General features: G+C 44.4%; 1 long non-coding RNA gene across 1 annotated transcript in view; it reads right to left on the bottom strand.

Moving 5' to 3' along the window:
* Positions 1-15,616, bottom strand: part of LOC146869976 (uncharacterized) — a 100,264-nt gene extending 84,648 nt beyond the window's left edge. Inside the window, exon 1 of the long non-coding RNA XR_014968438.1 lies at positions 15,483-15,616. This is a non-coding gene — a long non-coding RNA (uncharacterized LOC146869976). The remainder of the gene's footprint in view (positions 1-15,482) is intronic.
* Between the last annotated feature and the right edge of the window lie 1,262 nt (positions 15,617-16,878).

The raw sequence follows: 16,878 nt of genomic DNA, 5'->3' as shown, positions 1-16,878 counted from the left end.
TCCCCAGCGCTACTACAATAGTTTAGGTAGGCGAGGGTTTAAGTGCGCATGTCGGACTGGACAGAGCAAGGCACCCGTCCAACCCCACATGCGCACTTCAACACTAGGAGCCTGTTAATCTCCTAGTCTGCCCCCTTCCCTCACGTTTGTCTGCCGTTAAAAGTAAACTGTGTTCAAGCCATTGCACATGCACAGGTACATTTTTTTTAGGAAAACGAATTCCGTCTTTAATATGGGGCTTGGTCACTGTCCGGGTGGCAACAATACGAACAGGGGGACAACGCCCCCCCACGCTCCAATAAAGAAACCGGCTCTGGCCCTGACCCAACCTTATTTGACTATTTCACACTGTCTGCACAATTCAGCCACTCAAAGGCTAATGTTTTGATAACATGTTTATTTTAAGCAGTTGAAGCTCACCCAGGAACATGAGAACAAATTAGCATCAGCCTCAGTCTAAGCACACATCTTGCCTTATGTTGTGTCAGGTGTGTTGGTCTGTCCTAATATTTACACAAATAACATTTTAAATACCACTATTTTGTCTATTTCTTTTATAGCCCTGCTCAACCCCATCTAGACTGTCAGAGTGCTTTACATCACTCATACACATTATACTTTGACAATAAATCATGTGTGTGTAAACTTACAGGATGGGTTACATACGATAGTGAGGGTTACAAGGTGTAGGAGTCACATGTGCATTACGTCATAGTTCACTGTGCTAAATTAGAAGGATTACAATGTATGAATCACAAGCACTATTTTAAAAGCAGTAACCCACTTACCCATCTACATAAAATACAAATCTGTCACCTGTGTGTGACATGATGTGCTTTGTGGGAGACATATTAACCCTCTATGCTACTTTGATTCAAAACTGGGACTCCTTAGGGAACACAACTCTGGAAAAGATTCCCAGGAGGGCCGACACACTACAGGATCTGTAGTGGTCCTGGGGGGGGGGATTGCCTCTGGATATCTAGTGGTATGGTCCACCACCACTAAGATACAACTATGTCCAGATGCTGTTGGAAGGTTTAAGGGACCTACATTGTCTATCCCTACCCTCTCAAAGGGAACCCCAACCACTGGTAGTGGGATTAAGAGGGCATTTGTGTGCCACCTGACTTACCATTGGCTTGGCAGTTGACACAGGAGCGACAAAACTCCTTGGTGTCTTCAGACATGTGGGGCCAGTGAAAGTGAGGGACAAGCCTGTCCCAAGTCTTGCTTTGCTCAAGATAGCCTGCAAGGGGAATGTTGTGTGCCAGGGTTAATAGGAAACCCCTGAACTTCTGAGGTATGACCACCCTCTTGGTGGTACTAGGCTTGGGCCTCTACTTTCAGAAAACAGGAGCCTATCTACCCAGTAAGTCCTGTGGGACCCACGGACACTCCTTGCTTCCTCAGCAGCAGCTTACTGTCTGAGTTGTTCAAAAGAGGGGCAGGCCTTCTGCTCCAGATTCAAGTCTTCCCTGGAAGGACCCCTGGCCCCAGTAGCTCTGCCTTGTCAGGCCCAAGCTCCTCTGTGACAGCTCTTCCACAGGTTCTGAGATCCATCTCCCTCTGGAGGAGACTGAGAGGAGGATACATATTTACCTTTCCTGCCCCATCTCTTGGGAGCTGGCTGGTCCATTATTTTCAAGATCCAGGGCTCCCCTAGCGTCTAACCTCTTGGCCTTAGACCTAGGGACAACACACTGACTGAAATTCCCATAATTTCTGCATGAGTCTATTACTCCCCTTCAGGCCAGGCTGACGTTTCCCAATCTTTGTCCAGTAGACAGTCCACAGGTAGGTCTGAGGATACCACAACTCTCTTGGCGCCAGTTACCCATCCCCAGCTGAGATTGACAACTGCCATGGAATGATCTGTCCTGGCCATTGATGAGAGCCTGTTGTCTGTATTTGCCCAAGTTAGTGGGACTTACAATAAGGATGACAAGCTCAGTGCCACCATCACAGACTAACTGACTGGGACAGAACCCACTTCAGTACCCAAGGTTAACCCAGCTAAACTCTTGGGAACACTACTGGGGAGAGAATGTAGCCTCACAGCTAGAGCGGTTGACGTCGAAGCTGAGGAACCGGGTTCGAGTCTCGGCAACTACACTCAACATCCTGTGATTCTGTGCAAGTCATTTAATCTCCCCGTGCCTACCAAAAATGAATGTGTCCTTCCTTATGTAACGAAACTGGTGCTATGTAAAGCGCTCGATACCCAATGTCTCTGGTCTAGTGTGCACTATATAAAACATAACAAAACAAAAACTACTGCTACCAATGCTATTACTAGGGGCACTAGGATGTTTAGGAGTACTAGTAGCAGTATTGGTGCTAGACTTAGAGCAATTGGCATCCTTTGCCCAATGGCATTTTCCTTATAAAAATAGTACCAAGGTTTCATGTTAGAGGAGGAAGAGGATTGGGTATTACCCCCAGAGGAAGATTTTTGGTGACCTTCAGGAGACTCTTTTCTTCTCTAGATTTCTCCCCACCTTTCTCTTGGGCCTTATAAGAATCTTGCTTCTTCTGGTCCCCCCCACATGAGACTTTTGTTTCACCCTGGTGTGGACCCACTCGTCTGCCTTCTTTCCCAAATCTTGGGTAGAGGTCAGATCCGAGTCCACCAAATACTGGTGCAGTTGCTGATTTTGACAGTTATTAAGGATGCGTGTCCCTAACTTAACCCCGTATTGCTCAGTGGTTAACCCAAACCCATCTACGAGTGCAATCTTCAAGTCTTTGTAATTGTCTGCATCTTCTTCCTTTACAGTCAAGAGTTTGTCTCTACCTTTGTTAGCAAAAGAGAACAACAGGATAGCTGCCCACTGCTCCTGAGGAACCTTCTGAACTTTACAGGCCCTCTCTAAAGCAGTGATCCACTTATGAATTTCATCACCCTCCTGGTTAGGAGGGACTATCCTGCTCAAGTTCCCAGTGTCAAAGGAGTGTTCTCTAAATCTAGGTTCACTAGTGCTGCCACTAGTGCTGCCACCATGGGATTCTAATCCCAAATTCTTCCTAGCCCTATGGACTTCTAGGTTTTCCTTATCTTGGGTGAACTGTTGCTTCTTGATTCTGAGTTTGGCTCTCTCAAGTTTGAGCAGGTGGTATCCCCTTTCTAAAGAATCTTCCCTATTGCTAGAGATGGAGGTCCGTATTGAAGAGGCTTAGAAGGTAGAACTAACTGAGGAGGACCTGGACCTCCCCTGAACCCGAAGCAGAGTCATGGGTGTTGGACACCCCTGGCTCATCTTCTGGAGCATCACCGCCCATATTCAAGTTATCCTACCCATCTGCCTTCTTTGACAACAATAACTATCCACCAAAGATTACTTCACTGTTAATACGCAACTCTCCAAATGTCACTTGTAAATAAATCATCATAGTCTTGAGCACGGCCTCCACACCTTCAATCATTGTTTCAATTAAATGCTCAATATTTTGGCTCAAACAATCCTAGCACAAGGCATATTTGCTAGTTTTGAGCATTTTATAGTTTTTGTGAGCCTCCCATATAACAACGTTTTTGTGCTTTAATGCGTCTCACGCACTACTCATTTGTGACCTTCCACCCTTTGTTTTCATTTGTAAGCTTCACACACAAACACTATGTTTCTGGTGTTCTTCACTAGCACCTCATATCTGAGCTTTTCCTCACACCTCATTCTGCATATCTCACTATACCTATCTTCTGTGAGCATCTCATATGTGTTTCACACAGCATGCTTTTTTACATTGGTAAGCATCTTCCACACAAACACTGTTCATTTAGCATCCCACACAAGGCTAATTCCTATTGCTAATTTATCTCATGGAGCTTTTAATATTTTTGTGCAAGATAATGTGGTTTGAGTGCACTCTACACTCATATCATCCATCTGCAATAACGCTTCTCATAGATTAGACAACACACGTTTCTGTATTGTGTTGTATACTTTGTGATGCATTGAGGGTTTCTCCACCCTCCAGCCACAAGAATGCAGGTGATAAACTTCCAGTTTTTCAGAAACTATTCTCGCTCTCCTTCTTGTGCCCCGCTAGGCCAGGGGTTTCCGCAAGGGATTCGACTGACTTCAATACTCAGACAAACAGAATCCTATACTATACTATTAGATCTGCCATCCTTAGGGTGGTCTTCCCACAGACTTTTTACCTGCTTACCTCTTCTTTTTGCTGATTTTGTTTTGTTGGCATTAGGACTCTGAGCACTTTACCACTGATGACCAGTGCTAAAGTGCATGTGCTTCTCCCCTAAAAATGGTAACGTTGGTATATACACACCAGGCATATTTAATTTACTTGTAAGTACCTGGTACAGTGGTATGCCATATACCCAGGGTCTGTAAATTAAATGCTACTAGTGGGTCTGCAGCACTTAGTGTGCCACACATACAAGTAGCCCTTTAAACATGTCTCAGGCCTGCACTGCAGAGCCTGTGTGTGCAGTGTTACTGCCATGTCGACTCGGTAGTAAAAAACTCCTTGTCAAGCCTTAAACTTCTCTTTTATTACACGTAAGTCACCCCTAAGGTGGGCCCTAGGTGGACCCTAGAGCCCATAGGGCAGTGTGCTATGGTACTAAAAGATAGGACATGTACTTTTAAGTTTTGCATGTCCTTGTAGTGAAAAACACCTACATTAATTTTTCACTACTATGAGGTATACTCCTCTCATAGATTAATATTGGGAATTCCTAAATACACTCTTTTAAGCTGTAATTTCTGATTAGAAAGGAGTAGCTGTCCCATGTTTTACATCTTTGAATGGCAATGATAAATCCTCTTTACTGGTGCGGTTGGATTTCATATTACTATTTTAGATATGCTACTTTTACAAAGTGGACATTTCTCTGCTCTTACAACTCTCGGTGCCTATAGTCTTTCTCCAATACACTCCAATATTAGTCCAAATTGCATTTTGAGGTTTAGGAATGTCGCGAAGAGCATTCAGTTTATTCTTCCTTTTTTTCGTCCCACCTTTGTTTGCTTGGTGCATGAAAATGTAAGATATAAAAACATGTTTTTCACATTTGGTCTAATTACTTTGGGAATGTAAATAACAATTAAAGCATATTCGCAAACTGTGACTACATGCCTGCCTTTATCAATGTTTCAATACAAAACTATGCAATTGTATTAGTTTAATGGAGCGTACGGCTCTCAGACAATGGGCGATTTGTATAGGGTCAATGGAAAGTTCAAAAGGTTGTCCTTGTCCCCCCCCAGAAATTTAGCGTCTCCTACGCCCCTGGTCAGCACTGCCCCTCATGCTGTCTGGACCCTGCCCCAGGCCAAAGGACTTTAACGCCCAGAAACAAATAAAGACACTGGCATTAATAAATGCCGTGCCCACCACCCGGACGTCATCACACCACCTTGTACCTCCAGGGCAAGTAATCTTTCACCCAACCTTGCGCATGCGCAGCTGCATCCCCTTTTCAAACTCCAAAAAAGAGAGTTTCGGTTACTGCTGGAGACTGATTACCCACCGAGCCTTTTGTTAAAGCAGCTCAGTGGTTTTTTTCTTACTGTACATTGTTGGTGGATCAACGCCCACTACACTTGTCACTACCTGCCGCCCCTGAGCAATGGACATCATAAACCTGACCTTTTTTTTTTAGGTCTGTCAGTGCTTGCTGGAAATACCAATGAAATGAGCAAAAACAGTGTTGGGAATGATCACGACTGAAATGTTTTCATTTCTGAAAATATGAGTCTGCTGTGAGCTAAACATTACCGAGGTCAGCGATTTAAATGGAAAAAGAGAAATGCCAATCTGATTAGGGTGGGTCTTGAGAATTCTGATAGGGGACGGTCTGATGGCGATAGGGGACGTGGCTGGGAAGCAGATATTTAATATAAGCATATTTTTCTACCATGCAAAGCGCTGTAGTTCCCTTCGGCCAAGTTGGACTCACGTGCGCAGGACGCACTTGGTATGCTTTTTGTAGCTTTATGTAGGGGGAACTTGGCCTGAGGACATTCAAGCGCTTTACATACAAAGCAGAAGTTTTACACAGAAGCATACTTTTGTTTTTGTTTTTATGGCACTGGGAGATTAAGTGATTTGTCCAGAATCACAGGATGTTGACCCGACACTGGGATTTGACCTCCCCATGCCATAAAAACAAAAAAAGAATGCTTTCATGTAGAAATTTTCTTCTCTCGTAAAGTGCTTTAATGCTGTCGGGTTAAGTTCACTCTAAAAAAAAATTACAAAAAAGTACCAATTACGTACTCCATATGTAACTCAATCTTGGCTGAAGGGTGTTAGGACCTAGTCAATAGCAGTTATGTTTTTTTAATTTAAACGCGCGCGAATCACCCTCAGAGGGGTATCTCGGCACAAATACCAAGCAGTGTATTCCAGCGCTGGGTTGCAACTGCAACCTTACACTCTGGCAGCGCAACAGTTTCAGTGTCGGGACCTCTTGCCTTTAGACCACATTTCCACATTCCTGATGAACTGCCAATTAGAATGTAAGGCTGGAGCAGCAACCCTGCACCCGAATACACTGACTAATGACAGTCAGAGCAGCTCATAGACACTCTTCATTCCTTAAACCTCGTTTTCAGCAGCACTTGCTCTGCACATATCCATACCTCAGAGTCTGAGCCCAGCGGCCACTCCGAGTACGGATACTCTCCTAGCAGAAGGAGAAGTTCAGGTGCTCAAGGGGATAACACTGAGAAGTGCCGGTACTCAGTTCTGGTGAGAACCCGCCCATTTAAAGCAGTGACTGAGGTCTGTGGAAGGGGTAGTAGTCATCTCTTCCACTTCACCATCTCCCCACACACAACCCACTCACTCAGCTGTAAGAACTCCATTTTCTATTCCTTTGATGCTGTCAATATTTGGACAGCTAGGCACCTCTTCCACACCTTCCCATAGAAACACAATTAGAAATGGCCAACGCTGTCTTGCTCTGTAGAGAGGCCAAAGGTAGGATGTGCATGTAGTCTGAATGCCTTAAGCCTCAGGTTTTAAGCTTTTAATGAAGCCCAGTTAAACCGCCTCCCTCTGCCTGAACTCGCCGGGAGGAGATGGAGTTCACTGCATGCACTATGCACGAGTAATTGAAAGAAACCCAAAGAAACACAACATATGGGAAAAACAAATACTCTTAGGGAATGCAAGATGTAGTAAACCCTACCAATATGTAAACAAAGACTGACCTGGATTACCTTAAGGGTTTTTACAGTCATTGTTGGGAAATCAGTGAATGTTTTTTTCCTTTGAAATGATGGTCATGATTGAATGTAGGACCCCAAAAGGGACTCTTTTCAAAGTCAGTTTTTAATTGCTGCTCGGTCTGAACCCTGGCAAGACCAGGTCCACTCAAATTCCTGGTGTCACCAGAGGTCCCTGGTGGATTTACAATACCTAGAACGAAACAAGCATTTGCAATGCAATAGGTCTCGCATTTGCAAGAGACAATTGGCATTGTAAATGACAACACCTTTTATTTATGTGTTTTGAAAACCTGCAAGCAGTGAGTAAAACACACACTTTTTACTTATAGTCCTTTCCAATGAGAAGCAAGGCTGCAGTAACATTCTTTTACTGCCAGCCTTGCTTCTCATAAGCAACGACTATAAGTACAAAGAGAGCGTTTATGCACCGCTTGCAGGTTTTCAAAACACAAATAAAAGGCATTGCCATTTATAATGTCAATAGCTCAAACTTTGGCAAATGCGAGACCTATTGCATTGCAATGCAAATGCTTGTTTTGTTTTGTACTATCTCTTCCTCCACATTTAACGGTCTGGCTGAGATGCGGTCCAGCCCGCGACTCCGCCCCCGCGTCCGAAATGGCTCAGATCTCTCCCTAAGCCTGCTGCTGTTCACTATATTATTTACATGTTCATATCTTGCAGCCGCTTTGTTTGCCGCCCCCGCCCAGCGCATTTTGAGTGGTGTACTAGGTGTTTCTCCCAGGGGGTCTCTGGCTCCTTACCGCAATTATGGGGATGGTAGCTCTTCGTCTGTAGCAGCGGCCCCAGTCACCGCAAGCACCACGTCGTTGCGTTGTTCTCGTCTCGCCTACAGGCACCCGATCTCGGCGACGAGCGGAGCCCAGCCAGCGCAGCGTTTTAGGAGGTAGCAGGGGTCACAACTAGGCCAGGTCCACTCAGGGAAATTCCAAGAGTGTATGCGGGTGAGTTTTACAGGCCAGATCGCCCCCTGTCTATTTCGGTGGGGCCGTGTTGAGTCACAGGAAGGCAGTCAGGTCCCCAGCATGCGTGCGCCCGCAGCACCCCCCTCAGCAATGGATGCAGGGCCGGACTGGCTACCGGGCATTTTGGAATGCTGCTGAGCTGGGGGCTGATTTCTTTGATGGGGACCTGCGTGTACTGAACGAAATTCGTTTTGCTTTAATTATTTCGAAGGACACGCAGGTCTCCATGAACGAAATCAGCCCCCACCGTAGTGAAATCAGTCCCCTGCTCGGCGGAATTCCAAAACGCCCGGGAGGCAGTCCGGCCCTGAATGGATGTGGCTTGCTCGCCCCAATGTTCAACATGGGAGCAGGGGGTGCAACCAGGTCCGACCCATACAGGGTAATATTTGCAGTGTGCACGGGAGGTTGTGCAGTCTTAGCCCCTCATCTATTTTCTCCGTGAGGCCACGCTGTGCCGCAGGGAAGCCGTCCGTGCTCCCGTGCGCTCACCCTATGCCTCACCTGGTCAGTTTCTTCACATGTGGTAGAGACTGCTCGTTTAGTCCCAGGGCCGGACTGGCAACCGGGCGTTTTGGAATGCTGCTGAGCTGGGGGCTGATTTCGTTGATGGGGACCTGGTGTACTGAACGAAATTCGTTTTGCTTTAATTATTTCGAAGTACACGCAGGTCTCCATGAACGAAATCAGCCCCCACCGCAGTGAAATCAGCACCCTGCTCGGCGGAATTCCAAAACGCCCGGTAGGCAGTCCGGCCCTGTTTAGTCCGTCGTATCAGGCCAGAAATGTGTGAATATATCCAAAAGAAAAAGGAGCATAGTGAGCCATTCCATATCTTTTATTTCTGGGAAGGAGTGACTTTGACTGGTTACAAAGGGTTACATTTCAGGAAGCAAAGCTATTAATTGCTCTAGAGTGTTTTTTTGCGTAGCCACCATTCTTCAGTGTGCAGCCAGAGGTCTATATATTCACTTTTAAAATCTTCAGTTCTCTTTACTTTATTTTTTGTGTACAGAAATTCTTGATGGATAATACAGGGGAAGTCTATGACGATATTCCCGGTGAGCTTCTTTTAAAACAGATACAAATCCTCTCTCATGGCCTACTATGGCAGGAACCCCATCTATTGTGATGCTGACAAGATTATTAAATAGAGTTTGATGCGTTTCAAAGAAGTTCAGTATATCTTCTCCTCTTATGTGCCTTTGCAGTGGTAAAATACACAGGAGCTCTTCTTTTGAAGTAAATGATTGCTCCAAATACCTCACCCAAATTAATGACTGGGCCACATCACATGCGTCTTTTGACTCATTTATGACAATGCTGAAGCACAGTAACTCAGACTGCTTTTATCACCTGCTCCTGGATGTTTTTGCTCATTGCCTCTACTCTTGGTGCACAACTGGAATCTTTATTGCTATAGTTTTCAATTACAATTTCTTCTAAAAGGAAACATTACTTCACTAGTTCCGGCAGACTAATCGCAGCCCTTATTTGGTCCCACAGGACAACCGCAGAAGCCATGGTACCATGAAACCACAAAGCTTTAACACATGAATCTTGTGCAGCCCTGGTGGTATCACAGGTGGCCCTTCAGCTGCCTTACTGCAAACACATAAAAAAAAAAAACAAGGAAAAAAGGAAAATGTAGGGCGGAGATCTGAGGGGCGTTGGCCTACAATGGGGCATTGATTGCAGGCCCTGCAGCCAACGCCACACCTAAGGACATGCGTGGCAGGAAGGTTGGCCCCCAAGGTAGGCTGGGTTCAGGGCCTGGTCGTAGGCAGATCCAGCAGCCAACCCCACTCTGCGCATGGTAAAAACCTATGCTCAGTCAGGTAGCTCAGAATATATGATAAAAAACCACCTCAGAAATTCACTGAAGGTAAAGTGACATTATAGTTACATATGGTAATAAAATCTGTTTAATAACCCAGAAAATGCTGAAATTCACCAGTTATAGTTTACTGAGCTAACTATAACTTTCACCCACGCAATACACTGCTTATAACCACACATATTACATCAATTCTGTCATGTTAAATGATATCATTGATAACACTACGGATGACATCTTACAGGACATCATACTGAGAAAGTAAATTGGATATGGCTTATAAATGCTCATAATTTCGCTCATCTCAATGGTACTCACTTTATCAATGTCAAAATGAAAAAAATATATATCTATATATACACACTCACAATCCTGGCTCACCACATATCCTTGATGATACCACACAGACCACAAGGCGTTTGTTGTCAAATGTTGAAGTGCTTTATTTCAGAACAAAGATTAGCACATAGTCTAATCCAGGCCAGTGCCTAACATGACGCGTTTCGACCACTCAAGCGCGGTTTTGATCACATATATATATTTATATATACATATCCTATATATTCACTGGAAAACCAAAGGCTACAGCGACGTTATAGTTAGGAAATAGTATTTAAAAAACCTTAGAAATTTACTGAAAAAACTGAGTGTTGCAGGAACGTTATAATTAGGTTCACATGTCACTCGTACAAAACCATAGAAATCCAGTAGTTACAGTTACCTGAGCTAACTATAACTTACGCCCCCACAATGCACTGCCGTAGTAAAGGCAGACCCTGTTATAGGCACCCTTGTACCCAGATGGCCACAAATGACCCAGGTGGCCATCAATTACCTACAGATGCGCTCCCTCCCTCACTCACTCAGATGCAGTAGTATATAGTAGTCTGGAGGTACTTATAAGTGCAGAACGGAATTCTCCGTTTATGTTTTCACTTGTACATGTGGCTTAAGATACACTGGAAGCACTACACTACCAGTGTACAAATGAATCTTACAGCATATGCGTGCCATTGTAAACAATGATCCATCGTACACAGTGGCAAGGCACTGTGCAGTATATCATCCAAATCAGATTACATATTTTGTGACCAATGCGAGATTACCCAACAGAAAAGGAGGGGGCAGAGTAGAGAAGCTGAGGGAGCTGGAAATGAAATATATCATTAATTTGGACTGTAATTCACAGAATGGCCTAAATATGAATGAGGAATAATATTCAAGCCCATAATGGATAATTGCAAAAGGTTTACAGAATGCCGCCGCCCTCCGAAATGGGCCTGATTTGCTTTATGTATTGGTGTAAAGATATTATTTAAGATAATCACGTACTGCGATCATATGAGGATTTTTATATAAGTAATTGTACATACCGTTGATTGCTTCTTGATTTTTATTTCAATCATCTTATAAATTAATAATATGCACCTGCAAGTATTACATACTATATGTGCAGAATATATATGATATTAGAATGCACAAACTATTTACCCACATGGGTGTAACAAAAGTGTGCAATGTGTGAATATATGATCTCAGTGCTTTGGCAGTGAAGACATGTTTTAAAAAATATAGAGTAAATTTAAGATAAAGCCACTGTGGCAGACTGTATAAATGACATAATTGAAGACTGCCAAGCGACTGTGTATTTAAGTTTCAACATACTAAATATCATATAAGGCAAAATGTGTCTAACTAAAAATGAAAAACGGCAGAAAGTGCCATTTGTCTTATATAATGAAATGTATCCATGAAGAATTGTAAAGTCTCGAGTGTTAGATAAATGGTGATGTTTACGATACCAAATAAATTAAAGTATCAGAAATAATAAAATTTCTTTTATGTTCATGGTGTGAAAATGATGTGACGAGGTATAAACATTGTTGGTAGCGCAGCCATGTCATGTGACCAAGACTGCAGCAACGTTCGAAACTCGTCATGGTGAACAAAGGAAAATAAAGTAACGTAAACTGCAACTGGTGTCTGCCTCAATCTTGCGGTGAAGATGTAAGGGATTGTGGCAGTGTAATATATATCCATAGTTCTTCATTTCCCTCAGAGAAAGACAAGCCACAGCTCAATTCTTTCAGTGTGTGTTTATTTCAATAAGCAGCAATAAATACCCAACGTATTTCGGAGCTCACCACTCCTTGCTCATGGAACCCACGAGCAAGGAGCGGAGAGCACTGAAATGCGTTGGGTGTTTATTGCTGCTTATTGAAATAAACACAAGCTGAAGGAATCCAGTCGTGGCTTTTCTTTCTCTGAGGGAAGTGAGGAGACTGTGGGGTTTGTTACCCTGCCACGGGCTCCCCGTCATAAGAGGCAGGAGATTCAGAGACAAGGATGATGGAATATATATATATATATATATATATATATATATATATTCACTGAAAAAGCTAAGGTTACAGAGACGTCATAGTTAGGAAACAGAATTTTAAAAACCTTAGAAATTCACTGAAACACACCAGAGGTGCGGGGGTAACTATAACCGCTGACATTCTATGGTTTTATACAAGTGAAGTGTGAGCCCAACAATAAAGTCCCTGTAACCTTTGTTTTTTTCAGTGAATTTCTACGGTTTAAAAAAATTATATTTCCTAACTATAACATCCTTGTAACCATTGTTGTTTTCAGTGAATTTCTAAGGTTGTTTACATTTTTATTTCCTAACCTGTAACCTTTGAGAGTAGATGTGTGAGTGGCTGGACAGTAGGCGAGTGGGTGTGTAGGTGGCTGTATGGGTCACTGAGTGGGTGTGTGAGTAACTGTATCTGTGTGTACATGGGTGTGTAAGTGGGTGTAGGAGTGCCTGTGTGAATCTGTGAGTAGGTGTGCAAGTGTCTGAGTGATAAGCAATCTGTGGTTAGGCGATGTCTCTACCAGATAAGTAACTTGTGCATCTGATAGAGACATCTAGCTGTTGATTCCTTACCTTACAATCTTCCCCAAGCGCCAGACTAGTTCCCCAAAAAATATAGTCCATTAAACAGATAAATATGAGAAGTTTAATTGAGCAATGAGAAACTCTAAGAAGATGTTGCATCTGATGGAAAACACCAACTCTTTTTGCAGGCACATTAGCCATTTGTGCTAATTTATGGGCAGTAAAAAGTACAATCTCTCTGCAGGAGCAAAATTAATAATCAGTTATCTTTGATTTTTTTAAATTGCTTTAACATTGCTGTAAGTAAGGTACTGTACAGCAAGTGCTTTTAAACCCCTAAGTTATTAATAAGCACACCCTGCACCTCAGTGACAGCTGCAAGGGAATCAGAAGTATGAACAAATGTCTGTAAAAAAATCAGTAACACACTGAGCTATCCATATAAACAAGCACTGGCAAAGCCAACAGTTTTAGCCATTGAAGGTATTGCTAATGCCTTTTGGACATGCTTTACAACTTTCATCTTTTTCTTGACTATGTGTATTATTATATTAAATTGTTTTTTAAAAAGGTGCACATGGCAGAGGGAGCATGCATAGGGCACTCGTGTAGTGGGAGATAAATGGACACCCGGAGCCACCATAACTTAGTTGGGAAGGCTGAAAGAGGCAGAGTACACAGGGGCAGTACCTGTATGCCTGAGGAAAGGGGCAGCATGCAGAAGTTACTGGAGCTCAGGATCTTGCACCGGGTATAAGCATGTATAAAGCAGTTGGGTATAAATACACCCATTTGTCTGGATGCAAATGGATAAGGCACCGGAGGATCGGGCGGTGTTGTCCTGCGATCAACCCTCTATTATCTTGTGTTCCTGATTGGGGAACTGCATGGTGCAAAGGAATCAAAGAAAGATCTGACAGGCAATCAATGCAAGTCCCTCATTCACCATGTTTGGGTGTGAGTTGTCCAGAGCTCTTGAGTCTGGGGGTTTGTCCTCTCTAGGGATGGATGATTGCAGGATAGGACGAGCAAAGCACAGAGGCTCGGCAATGCTGGGAGAGGCCAGGTGGGATGTTGAATTCGGACTGGGGAAGTATCTGGCGTGGTGGGAGCAGGGTAGCCAGAAAGAGGTCTCTAGCACAGCTAGGCAGCCCAGCCCCATCTGTAGCCTGCAATAAAAAGCACAGCTAACAAAACAATTGGCAATAAAACATAAACAGCATAGTGCTCGCAATAAAAAGTCCATGAAACAGGTAGAGATCATAAAAAGTACAAGAAGCACAGATGACAAAAAGTGGAATTAAAGCATAAACACAAAGAGGCGAAGAAGCACAGCTACGAAATAACATGCATTAGCAGAAAGTGCTTGTTTACAAAGAAAACATGCCTTGTAAGCTGACTCAAATGAGTAAATGGTAAGGTGATAGGATGTGAACTTGCAGGCTTTGTGGAGGGGGGCTCAGCTGAAAGCGAGGCTTGGAACGCGGGGTGTTTCAAGCCTCGTGTAATAAATGAAAGAAAAATAAATGGATCTGGCATTCACACTTCATAAAATGTGTGCAGCAAGGAGTAAAATAAATATGTAAATCCGCTGGGGGGTAGAATGATTATGTTACTACTATGCAGGGGAGATTAGATTTAAAAAAGAACAGCCCAAGCACTGTGTAGGCTCCATTAGAAAGGCACTCCATATGTGCAGCCCCACTGCTATAGCGCCTGCTGTCTCTATGGCTCCGCACAGCTATCTGTACTCATGAAAGCACAGAGAGCTTCTCATCCAAGCCTCTCCAACTGTGGGTGCTTTTTAGGTCTCGCCTGAGCCAGCGCACATGGGTTGCTCTGTGAGGCTTCTAGTAAGAACTTCCAACTCGGACCACACCCTCGTGCGTGTGCTTTTTTTTGTTGCTCCCACGCTATTGGCCTTTGCGTGCGTCTTTCTAAGAAAGACAGCACGCAATTGGCCAAAGGCAGGTGCATGTCCCGCCTTCTCTCTCCCCTGGCCTAGGGAGCGAGCAGCAGTGTGGTCGGGTGCCAGCTGCATACCTCACATTCCTTTTGCGGCTGCTGTGCTTTTGATCCTAAGAGGTCTGAAACTCTGACAGGATGCCAAGCTGCGTGAGCAAGCACTTCCCTGCACACTCTTCTTTGGCCAGTACGTGTGGCAGCTCAAACCATACTACGAACAGCACACCTGCGAGATTTCCTGACATTCAGATGCCTCCGAGAGGCCAGCGGGGTTGGAGAGGAGTCAGTTACACACCACAGCCAGTCCTCCTGTCCTTTGCCCCACTTTCCAACATCTGAGAACTCCGATCGGAGAAGCTTGAATGCAGCATTAACTCTAGCTCCCTCTTCCGCTGGCACACGCGCTATGGGATGACATTTTCTTCAATGGGAAAGTGAAAAACTCGTACAGTTTTGTAACCGAAGTGCTGCTACACCTTGAAAAACCCTGGCGTCGGCAGCGTGTTATTTATATCTTATAGCTCTCCATGATAAATGAATGGAACAGCAGGCAAGAGTATCAGAAGGAAATGAAACAGGGAGAGGCGTAAGGAATGACTCACCAGTCTGAAGCTCCGTTACAAAGACTCGCTCGCGCCAAGCCCGGGAAGCCTGCTGTTGCCGCCTGCGTCTGACAGGCCGATGGAGCCGCAGGAGACAGGAAAGCAGCTTGTCGCAGTATAATCAGTGCAAGTCTGTGCAAGCCTCTCTGCGGAGTGACTCCCTCCTCCCTTCCTTGCGCCTCCTTCCGGCACTAAGCAGTCTAACCCACCTCACCACCTCCTTCTCCAAGCCCCACCTCCAATCTGCTCTTTTTCTCCCTCCTGCCTTCTCACTCACAGAATGGTCTTCTTACAATGCACGTCCCGTGTCTTCCTAGTCCAACCCCCGCGGCCTGTCCACTCGCTGTTCAATACAAAAATGCTTTATTGGCAACATAAACCGAACAAACATTGTTGAAGTATACACGTGAGGCACGGTATTGGAAACTAATACTAAAATTTAAACTGGAGTTCAAGGTGTGACAAAGTGAATGTAACTATCTGTTTCAAAGGCTGCATTTTAAAATAGTTTATGGTGTTTTGGTACCTGCTGCAGAGATATTTGTGTGCCATGCAAATGTCAGAGGATAATAATGGTAAGATAGCACTGGTGGTTAATGCGCTTGCTGGTGAGTAATCACAGTTGTGCCTCATGAGGTAGCAGAGAGGGTTAATGCATTTCCTGCAGAGCACACTGGGTAACACGCAAATCACAGATGTTTAGGTGGAAGCCTTGCCTAGGACATTTTGGGGGCATTCTGGTGAAAGCTTCCCTGGGAATGCATTTTGCCCCTCGCTTACTATTGGCTTTGTGGTTTGTGACTCGCAGTTGCTTGCATTCTATTTGCTGGCTTTATTTGTTTGAAACGCACTTCAGCCCATTCTAAGTGCTATGAAGATGCTGTGCTGTTACCGATAAGTGGCATCGTTGGGCCTCTGAAGTTGTTGAATGATGACCTCTCTACCGGACCTGCTGTGTCTGTAGCCGGGCCCTGCTGGTCCTGTACGGCTTAGAAGCCCGAGTGGGCCCTGGCATACATACCTTAGGTGACCACCAACAATCTCCAGGCACCGAGGGTGCCAGAAAGAAGGTTCATATTTATTTTGCTGTTAATTCTCAAGTGTATAGCTGTAGAATGGTGAACAGTTTTTTTTTGTGGGGGTGGGGGCAGTAAATTATAGTAGGGTGTCTTGAACATGCGGCTTTTTGTGCTCAGCCCTGGTGCCAGTTTGTGTAGTTGTGCAGAGCTACATAACTTTATAAATAGGAGTCTAGACCTTTGGCCTACTTAGTTTCTAAGCACTATGTGGAGGCTGGGCGCTACAATCCACCAGCACGTTTGTATTTATATGCTGGGGCGCCCAGGCAGGCTGATTTCTTTTTTCCCGCTGATTGTCCCTCGTTACACATCAACCT

This window comes from Triturus cristatus, chromosome 1_1 (assembly GCF_964204655.1).
Source record: "Triturus cristatus chromosome 1_1, aTriCri1.1, whole genome shotgun sequence".
Taxonomy (NCBI): domain Eukaryota; kingdom Metazoa; phylum Chordata; class Amphibia; order Caudata; family Salamandridae; genus Triturus; species Triturus cristatus.
The sequence above is the reverse complement of the archived record's forward strand: the minus strand, read 5'-3'. Positions and strand labels throughout refer to the sequence as shown.